We start from the raw sequence: 9,152 nt of genomic DNA on the forward strand, positions 1-9,152 counted from the left end.
TTTAATTATTCCTTTAAATGTATGTTTTGGGTGGTAACTTGTTTTGTGTAGTAGTGCGTGTGAATCAGTAGGTTTGAAATATACTTTGGTGTGTAGAGCTTTATGTGTAGGGGATATAGGGGCGAGGAAGACAGTGGTGTCAAGGAAATTTACTGTGTGGGGGTGAATTGTTGCTTTGAGTTTTATGGATGGGTGGTGTGAGTTAAGAATGTCTAGGAAAGTGTCAAAAAGATGGAGGGGGTGTGACCAAGCGCCGATAATGTCATCCAGGAAGCGGAAAAAGAAAAGTGGTTGATATGGACACTTACTCAATGCAGCTTGCTCCCACTCACTCATGAAGATGTTGGCATATGATGGTGCGAATCTTTGACCCATGGCAGTTCCATGTATTTGAAGATATGTTTTATTGTCAAAGTCAAAGTCATTGTGGGTTAGACAGATGTTCATGAGTTGGAGAAGTATGTCATCAGGGCGGGAGGGGTCAGGATAGGTAGAGAATGTTTTTTTCATGGCTTGAAGTCCACTGTGGGTGTCAATGTTGGTGTATAGGCTGTCTACATCTATGGTGAATAGGTGGGTGTCGTGTGGAACTGCCATGGGTCTGATTTTTTCTATGAAATCGTATGTGTCTTTGATGTAGCTGGGGTGGCGTGTAGAGAGCGGGTTAATGTGGTGGTCTATGTAAATGGAAATATTGTATGTGCTGCTGGAACAGTCTGAGACTATGGGTCTGCCAGGAGGAACCTCAAAGGGAACAGTCCATGTTTCCGGTGATTTGTGGATCTTGGGGAGAAGGTAAAATTGTCTGGTGCGTGGGTGGTTGGGTCCGATCAAAAAGTCCTGCTGTTTGCGTGTTATGTAATGTTGTTCATATAATGTGTGTACTAGGTCCCTGATTATTTGTTGGGTGGTGGGTTGTAGTGATGTATGTATCTGTTTGTAATATGTGGTGTTATTAAGTTGCCTGTTGGCTTCCAAAATGTAGGAGTGGGTGTCCATGATGACAATTTTTGATCCTTTGTCTGCAGCCTTAATTGTGATGTTTGGGTTGTGTTTTAACTGTTGAATGGCATGTTTTTCTGCTTGTGTAATGTTGGATGCTGTGGGAGGTATGTGTTGTAAGTTGTTGCTAAGTGATTGGTGGTCTTTTTTAATTAAATGTATGATGGATCCCTCTACCTGAGAGCTGGGAGGCTGCCAGGTGGCGCGGTATGTAAATGGAATGGGTGTATAGTTGTCCTGATCCTTGAAATGGTGAATGAGTTTGAGTCTGCGGTGATAAAGGTAAAGGTCCCTTTGAAGTTCCTCCTGGTTCCTGTGTGGTGGCTGTGGAATGAAAGATAGACCTTTTTCCAGTAGTGTGTGTTGGGCCTCCGTGGGTGTGAATGTGGTGGAAAGATTCAGTATAAGTGAGTCTGTGGTCAGTGTATCTAAATTGGGGGTGTTACGAGATGTTGAGGGTGTGTCCTGTGTTAAGGTATGTGTTTGTTTAACTGTAAATATGTGACCCAGTGGTTGTATATGAGCATGGCTGTAGTGGGTGTCCAGTGGATGTGGTCATGTGTGGTGTTGAATTTGGCTGGTGGGAGTGGTGGAATGTGTGGGAGGTGGTTGTGTATGTATGTGTTGATGTCCCTCAAATTCTGCCTCTGGGTGGGGGTGAGCTGGAGAGAAAAATTGATAGTAGGGAAAAGAAGGGTGGCATTAGGGAAAACCACGGTGGCCTGTCTGTATATGGATTGCAATTGTCTGCATGTGGTCTGTCTAGGGTCATAATCTTTGTTGTTGATGCCAATCGAAATGATGACCATCTTGGTGGAAGGTGAGGGAGGGGTCTTTGCCAGCATTCGAAGTATGTGGTTTGTGGTTGCCCCTGGGTAGCTGTCTATTTGTATGTGTGGATGTGTGAAAGAGGGAATGCGGTTGAGGTTAGAAGTTCCCATGAAGATAATCGGTTTATGTGGCGTTATCCTCCATTCATCCTTACTCTTTGTGTAGGTATGGTAGGTGGGTTTGAAGTGTTTTGATGTGGGGCAGGTGTTGAGAGTAAGAAGAGAGGGGGGGAAAGGAGGGGTGGAGAGTTTAGAGGGGGAGGAGGGGGGTTCGAACGACTGTGGGCCACCACGGTTGTGGAGGTGGAGGGTTCAGGTGTGGACGCAACCAGTTGGCTGACTGTGTTGGCGCCTCTGCTCATCACCACCCTCTGTGGTCGCGGTGGCAGTCGTTCTTCCGCCCCTCCCCTGAGAGATTCTGGGGAAGCAGGAGAGATAGAATTAGAGATGTGTGTTACAATGTGTGATGGAGGTGGGGCATTGGGTAGTGTCTGTTGGTCAGTTGGTTTAGTGTTTGTGCGTGTTTGGCTGCAATGTCTGTGGTGTACTTCAGCTTGTGTGTGTGTTGATATGAGGTGTGTAGCTAATGGTTTCAAGATTCAGAGAGGGGGGAGTGGAGGGTGTGGGCTGGAGGAGAGCAGGTAGGATAGGAACCTGGCCTGGGGTAGGAGGAGGTATGAGTGGGATTGTAGGAGAGACTGCTTCAGTCTTGTGTTGTGAAGGTGTTGCTTGCGTTTGTTGTGGTTGTGTAGATGTAAACGAGTCATGGTCGGGGTGTGTGTCTGAGATGTGTGTTGGTGATAAATGTAGTGTTGGCTGTGGTGTGTGTTGTGGAGTTGTTGGTTGTGTTACTGTTTCTGTTTGTGTAGGTGCAGCAGTCTGGGTGTCATTGGATGGGTGTGTGTGTGAGAGAGGAGGGAAGGAGGTTAGATCCTGGAGGTCTGGGATTGTGGGTATTGTGTGCTGGTTGGGTTGTGGTGTTTGTTGTGGTGTTGTGTGTAGGTGTGCGTGTGTGGAGGGAGAGAACTGGGCATGTGGTATGTGCTGATTGTAGAGTGAGAGAGGAGAGGAAAGTTTGTGTGTGTATCGTTTTTTTTGCCCAGTTAGTGGCAATGTTAAATGCTGTGTCATGAAATGGTGGTGCTTGTTGTATGAGTGTTTGTAGTTGTGTTTCGTAATGTGTCTGTAAGATGTCTATGGTGCCTGCCATCCATGCAGTGGTGTGTGTATGTATTTGTTGCCTTGTGTGGGGTGTGGGTGCTGCAGGCTTGACAAAGTCAGTGAGTTTCTGCGCTTTTCTCATCATGCCTGTTGGGAGGGTGTTTGATGAAATGGCATTGTCAATGATGCGTTTGTGGTGTGTGACTTGAATGAGTTTAAAGTACAATTTTGCATGTTGTCTGGTGGATGGATCTAATGGTTGTGTGTTAAGTGGTCTGTTGCGTGTACTGAGCATAGCTTAGTGGTTATCAAAGCTTAAGTGAATGTCAAGTGGGAAATTAACATGCAATTAAATGAGTAGAGTTAAGGTTTGCATGTTTTGTGTGTGTGTGTGTGTGTGTGTGTGTGTGTGTGTGTGTGTGTGTGTGTGTGTGTGTGTGTGTGTGTGTGTGTGTGTGTGTGTGTGTGTGTGTGTGTGATGGCGGGACCGTGTGTTATGGAGGGAAATTAATGGGGCTAAAGGGGAATATGAGGTAAAGGGGAAGGCCGCTGGCAGTGAAGTACCAACGCAGTATAATTACAGTGTAATGAAGTATTAAGTTTAAAATAAGTGGTGAAAGTCAAGGTGTTAGGTAATTTGGAATTTGGAGACTATGTGTGTGTGTTACTATGAGAATGGTGTGTGGTCTCCTTACCTTGGGAGGTAGCGACAGGCACTTGCAGGTCTACTTATGAGGTGTGTGTGCACTCCAAAATACTTACTTATGAGGTGTGTGTGCAGGGCCGGTTCTGGCTTATTTGGCGCCCTAGGCGAGTTTGAGTTCTGACACCCCCCCCCCCCCCACACACACACACTCACTGTGTGTGTGTTTTGTGTGTGTGTGTGTGTGTGTGTGTGTGTGTGTGTGTGTGTGTGTGTGTGTGTGTGTGTGTGTGTGTGTGTGTTTACAGATGTATGGGTTTACAGATTGCTTCCTCATTCGCGAGCCTCTACAGATCACGTCCGTCTTAATGCTTTTAATAACTATTATGGCAACAGAGCATTAAAATTGTGAGGTATTAGAAGTAGTTTGGGTATAGATAACTCTGTATTTAATATATATGGAACAACAGAAGGGAAACAGGGCGACGAGCAATAATATGCAACTGATATGCAGACAAGAGGACTTTAATAGATTTCATAGTGCATTAGAAGCGTGCACGCTGTGAAATTACGGTAAACATCTCACCGAAAGTAGTTTTGGACGACAGAATGTCTGGCTATCCATTTATTTGCTGCCTGGTTTGCGAATGCATTTTGACTATATACAGAGGGAATTTGGCTACAGTTACCACGGTTAAAATCTACAGTACAACCTCAATATCCAATTGCCTACAATTCACAAGACTAGTGAGTAATGAGTAACTGGTATCGTTTTGATGAGGACTCCTTTGCCTGTGTTGTTTACCATGGCGTGAAAACCTGACCATTCTGTTCAAGCGCCCACTCAGGGCGACGGTGACTGCTCATCTACTGTACCTATGGTACGGAACTCTGCTAGATGTAAACGCGTATCAAACCAGAACGTCAATTGCCCGCCAACTTTTGTGAATATTTATGAAACCAGCACTGGAACGCAGAACCCTATGTAAAATTGCCTTTTGTTACTGTATTATGGCTGTGACATACAGTATGTGTTTATACTATCTTCCTGTAAGTGATTGTGGCTGTGGTATACAGTGTGTGTGTGTATACTATTCCTGTATTGTGATTGTGGCTGTGATATACAGGTCATCAGCTGGGAAAATTAGGCCTTTCGTCCAACCGCACTTTTCTCTGTGGATTACTGACCAGAAGGCCTATTGGAAGAAATTAAAACAGGGGGCCACCTCAATTTTTGCTCAGAATTCAATATGGCCGCCATTTTCAAAAATAACTTGTTTTCATGCGTTATTACACTGTACTATAAGGTGATATTCATGACAGATTAACAACTTTCAGCACTATTATGTCCTATTTCCTTACATACATGTTTACAAAGTTTGACTACAAAAAAAGAAAATAAATTTAGCCAACTTGCAATATCCAAAAGAATAATTGAAATGCACATAGAGAGTGTATGGCTGGGCCAATTAGGCCTATTGTCCTGTCAGGGTTTTCACAGTGGATTTCAGACCAGAAGGCCTATTGAGAAAGATTAAAACTTGGGGCCATCTCGAATGTGCTCCAAAATTCAAAATGTTCTCTGTTTTTCAGAATGGCAGACTTTCATACATTTTCCTCAATACTGTAAGGACATAATTATCAATAAAGATGACCTATTTTCAGTTAAATTCGGTCCTATCTCCTATCTACAGACGTGAGTACAAAGGTTGGCAACAGAAAGATGTAAATATATATCTTGCCCCTTTGAAATATCCTAGGGATTGTTGTCAGAAATTGATTGAATTACACATACACAGTGGACTACTGAAAATATGACATACTGTGTATACTATGTTCCTGTATTGTTATTGGGGCATACAGCATGTGTGTATACTATGTTCCTGTATTGTGATTGGGGCATACAGTATGTGTGTATACTATGTTCCTGTATTGTGATTGGGGCATAAATTGTGTACATATAGTATCAGGGCCGCTGACAGGTCTTGGAGGGCCCAGGACAAAATCATCTGACCCCCCGCCCCCCAATAGACCAATAGCTAGACATGTCATTTAATGGGAACCAAATTCTAGGACACCCATCTCCCATGACCCATTTGTCTGCCCCTGTCGGTGGGCATGAATACAATGCCATTTGCCTTCATCTTGCTAATCCAAAACGTTTCTCTAAGGGGTTTGGAGACCAATGACACTCTATGACATATGTATGAACGTGTATGTTGTCGTTTTTTGTTTAATTATTGTTTTTCCCCTCTCCCCCTTTCAAGTGTTTCGTCTTCTCGTTTTAATTAGTAATTGCCATTAGTCATTACTGTCAGTCAATTACTGAACACATGGAGTGACAAGATAAGAAGACTCAGCCCCCTTTGGCCAGGAGGTGTGTGTGTGTGTGTGTGTGTGTGTGTGTGTGTGTGTGTGTGTGTGTGTGTGTGTGTGTGTGTGTGTGTGCGTGTGTGTGTGTGTGTGTGTGTGTGTGTGTGTGTGTGTACGTGTGTACATGGCAGACATTTGTAAGGTTTTTGTCCGCTTACTAGTCACAGCTCTTTGACACTGCAAGCGCGGGGCGTACCTGTAGGTAATTTTATCCGAATTCATCCGTGCTCAAGATTCTATCCAATACGCTGACTTCTCTCCTCAGCCTCTGCTTGTGGCCTCACATTTCATTGATGCCCCACCTCTGTGGAGAAAACAATAACATTGAACACTGTCAGCTTAGGCCCAATGACATTTGGGGGACTATTCTTCCATCACCATCACAATTGCAAATGAGAAAATTACCTCTGAATTGCACTTTTACGAGATATTGCAAACACTTTGGTTGTCAGTGACGTCATCACAAGGCCACACGCAGGCAAGGGAGTGAGGGAGGACAGTAGTTAGGATACTAGAAAGAACCCATATTCACACAGCATTGGGACAGGCTGCTGTTAACAGACTGTTCTCTGCTTGTTGTCTAGGTCTGGTCCTGAGGAGGGAGCTGCTGCCTCCAACATGAGTCTCTCTGGGGAACAGCACACACACACTGCACTGGGAGAGGAGGATGGTGTTAACAGGTGTCTCCGTGTTTTTTTTCACAAACTGTACTGTATGTCTATTAGGTGTGATGTAGCCTAAAGCGGCTTCCTGTGTGAAGCTGGGAAGGTCTCGTGTGTGTGTGTGTGTGTGTGTGTGTGTGTGTGTGTGTGTGTGTGTGTGTGTGTGTGTGTGTGTGTGTGTGTCAGGCACGTGCACTCCAATACGGCAGGGGAGGCACGGCCTCACCAGCCCCTAGAGTATAGGTGATGAGAATGCTAAGTAAATGTGAATACATAGTTACAAATAACAGCTATTGTTTTCGGAGCATCTGCAACATAAACTTTTTTGGCCCATTTAAGCAGTGTTTTAAACCTGTTTCCACTCTCGTTTTTCTAGTCATTTGTTTGTGGCCCCAATAATCGTAATATTTGCCATTTCATGTCAAATTCTCATACGAATACGCTGAATTTGGGGGGCAAACTATGAAATTTGCCTCAACCCCCGGATTGCGCAATCCCTCGTTAACAGGCTTGAGCGCATGCGCCATTTTGCTCGTTTCTGTGAATGCAACCTGGGTAATATTGTATTAAACGTTTTTATACATTTAAATAGAAGTATGTATGGTGTGCCCTCATTTCCTGATAATTGTTTTTTTACTATCTTTCTTACGTGTGATTATCATTTCTTTACTCTGAACTGCCCACATGAATAGATATCCAGTGGTGAGGCCCAGCAGTAGCCTGCGCCGCAGCACTCCTTCTGGCGTTGAGGTCTTGCTGGCCAGATTACGTCATAGCGAATCTGAAATTCACAATAACCAGTCAGTCGGTGTTGTTGGCTAGCTTGTTCACTGTCGGACTAGCATACAAGTGGATTTTCATAGCCGAAAACTGTAAGACAATTCTCAAAAGTTGGTATTTTCCAAGGGGGAAAATATGTGATAAAGAATGGAGGGGACCGGACCAGAGCTGAAGGGTTTTGCTGGCAGGTGACCGGTCAACTTACCCGATCATTTTCAAAGTGAGCGGTACAACAGACAACTATTTTTTTTTGTTTCCCCTGTGTATTGTTTTGCAACCGGCTGAGAGAATTGTGTGGAAGAACGATTGCCGCATGGATTTCCGACCCTTACCAATTGTACTAAGGACTACGGAAGCCTCCCGAAACAAATCCTCGCGGCTACTCCTATTCATATTCACTGCCAAAATTGCTTTGGACGTTTGGGGGCGTCTCGAATAGATGTGGCTTTGGATGTACAAGCGCCCGGACTCCTTAAAGTTAACGTTAGCATGCACAGACGCCAAAAAAGTTGAAGGAAAAGAGCGGCCGCCCTGGACCTGATGTACCAGTTAAAGGTAAGTATCATGTGTTTCCTATGTGTGGGCTGAAGCCTGTGTTTGTGAGACCCGTGGGGAGATACAAGAATCCGCCCGTGATTCTGTACTGGTGTGGTGGTAGCTTTTGTGATCTGAACTCAGGATTCCTCATGTGCCCTTGGTCAACTGTTAGTGTAAAGTTGAGTTACAGGGCGTTGAGGTACAATCAAATATACCCGTGATAGCCTAACTACAAGACTTCCGATCTAATTTCCAAAGTCGTAGGCATAACATAAATGACAGTCCAAAAATATTTTGGTGGACCGTAATCGAAGCTATGTGTTGTAAATCTCTGTTTTAGAAATGTTGACCATTCGCCTTGCCTGCCACACCTTTGTCCCACTCCGTTTTGCCGTAGCCTCAGTACAAGTAGTATTGTAGGCCTTGCCATGATTGCCATAGACCTCAGAAACTCGTTCGAGATTATGGTTCTGACCTGGACAGATAACAAATAAAAATTTCAAATTGGAGCAACCCCACATTGATAACCCGCCTCCCCCCTCGGCTTGCTATTGGTTGACCCAGGCCAAGAAAAGGGCGTCCCCCCTGTACACGAAGTTTAACCCAAACCACACCACTCTTCCTCTGACCGTATGTAACCGCGACAGGAACTGGTTCAATAACAGGAAAGGAAGAAGAAGAAGCCGGTATGTTCTACAGATGAGAGGTAAAAAACGGCACGATAACAAACAGGGACGACGCGGAAAAAAATGACGACCAAAACAACCGAGAGACGCTTTCCTTGCAACCTCGGCATGCAACATCAACATGCCGACCCGTGTGCTGGTACATATTCTCATTGTTAGTGTGTTGTTTGAAAGACGTTCCAGAGCCGCAGTCAGTTAGGTCCGAACGGCCTCACAGAAGATTGCCTTACCGTCACTCCTGACACAAAAAAAACAATCAGATAGAATCTGTCTCCAAGATGTGTTCCAACTACTCTCACGCCGGCCTCGAACGAGACCTGCCAATTTTTCGAGGAGTGGGAAAGAGAGCGTTTTCCGGGAGCCACCGGAGCCTCGGTCGGAAGCCCCAAACTGGAGCCATCGTCGGAAGCCCCAACCGTGGCCTCGTCGGAAGCCCCAACCGGGGCCGCATCGGAAGCCCCCCGGGAAAAAGAGAAGA

The sequence above is a fragment of the Engraulis encrasicolus genome, chromosome 22 (genome assembly GCF_034702125.1).
Source record: "Engraulis encrasicolus isolate BLACKSEA-1 chromosome 22, IST_EnEncr_1.0, whole genome shotgun sequence".
NCBI lineage: Eukaryota > Metazoa > Chordata > Actinopteri > Clupeiformes > Engraulidae > Engraulis > Engraulis encrasicolus.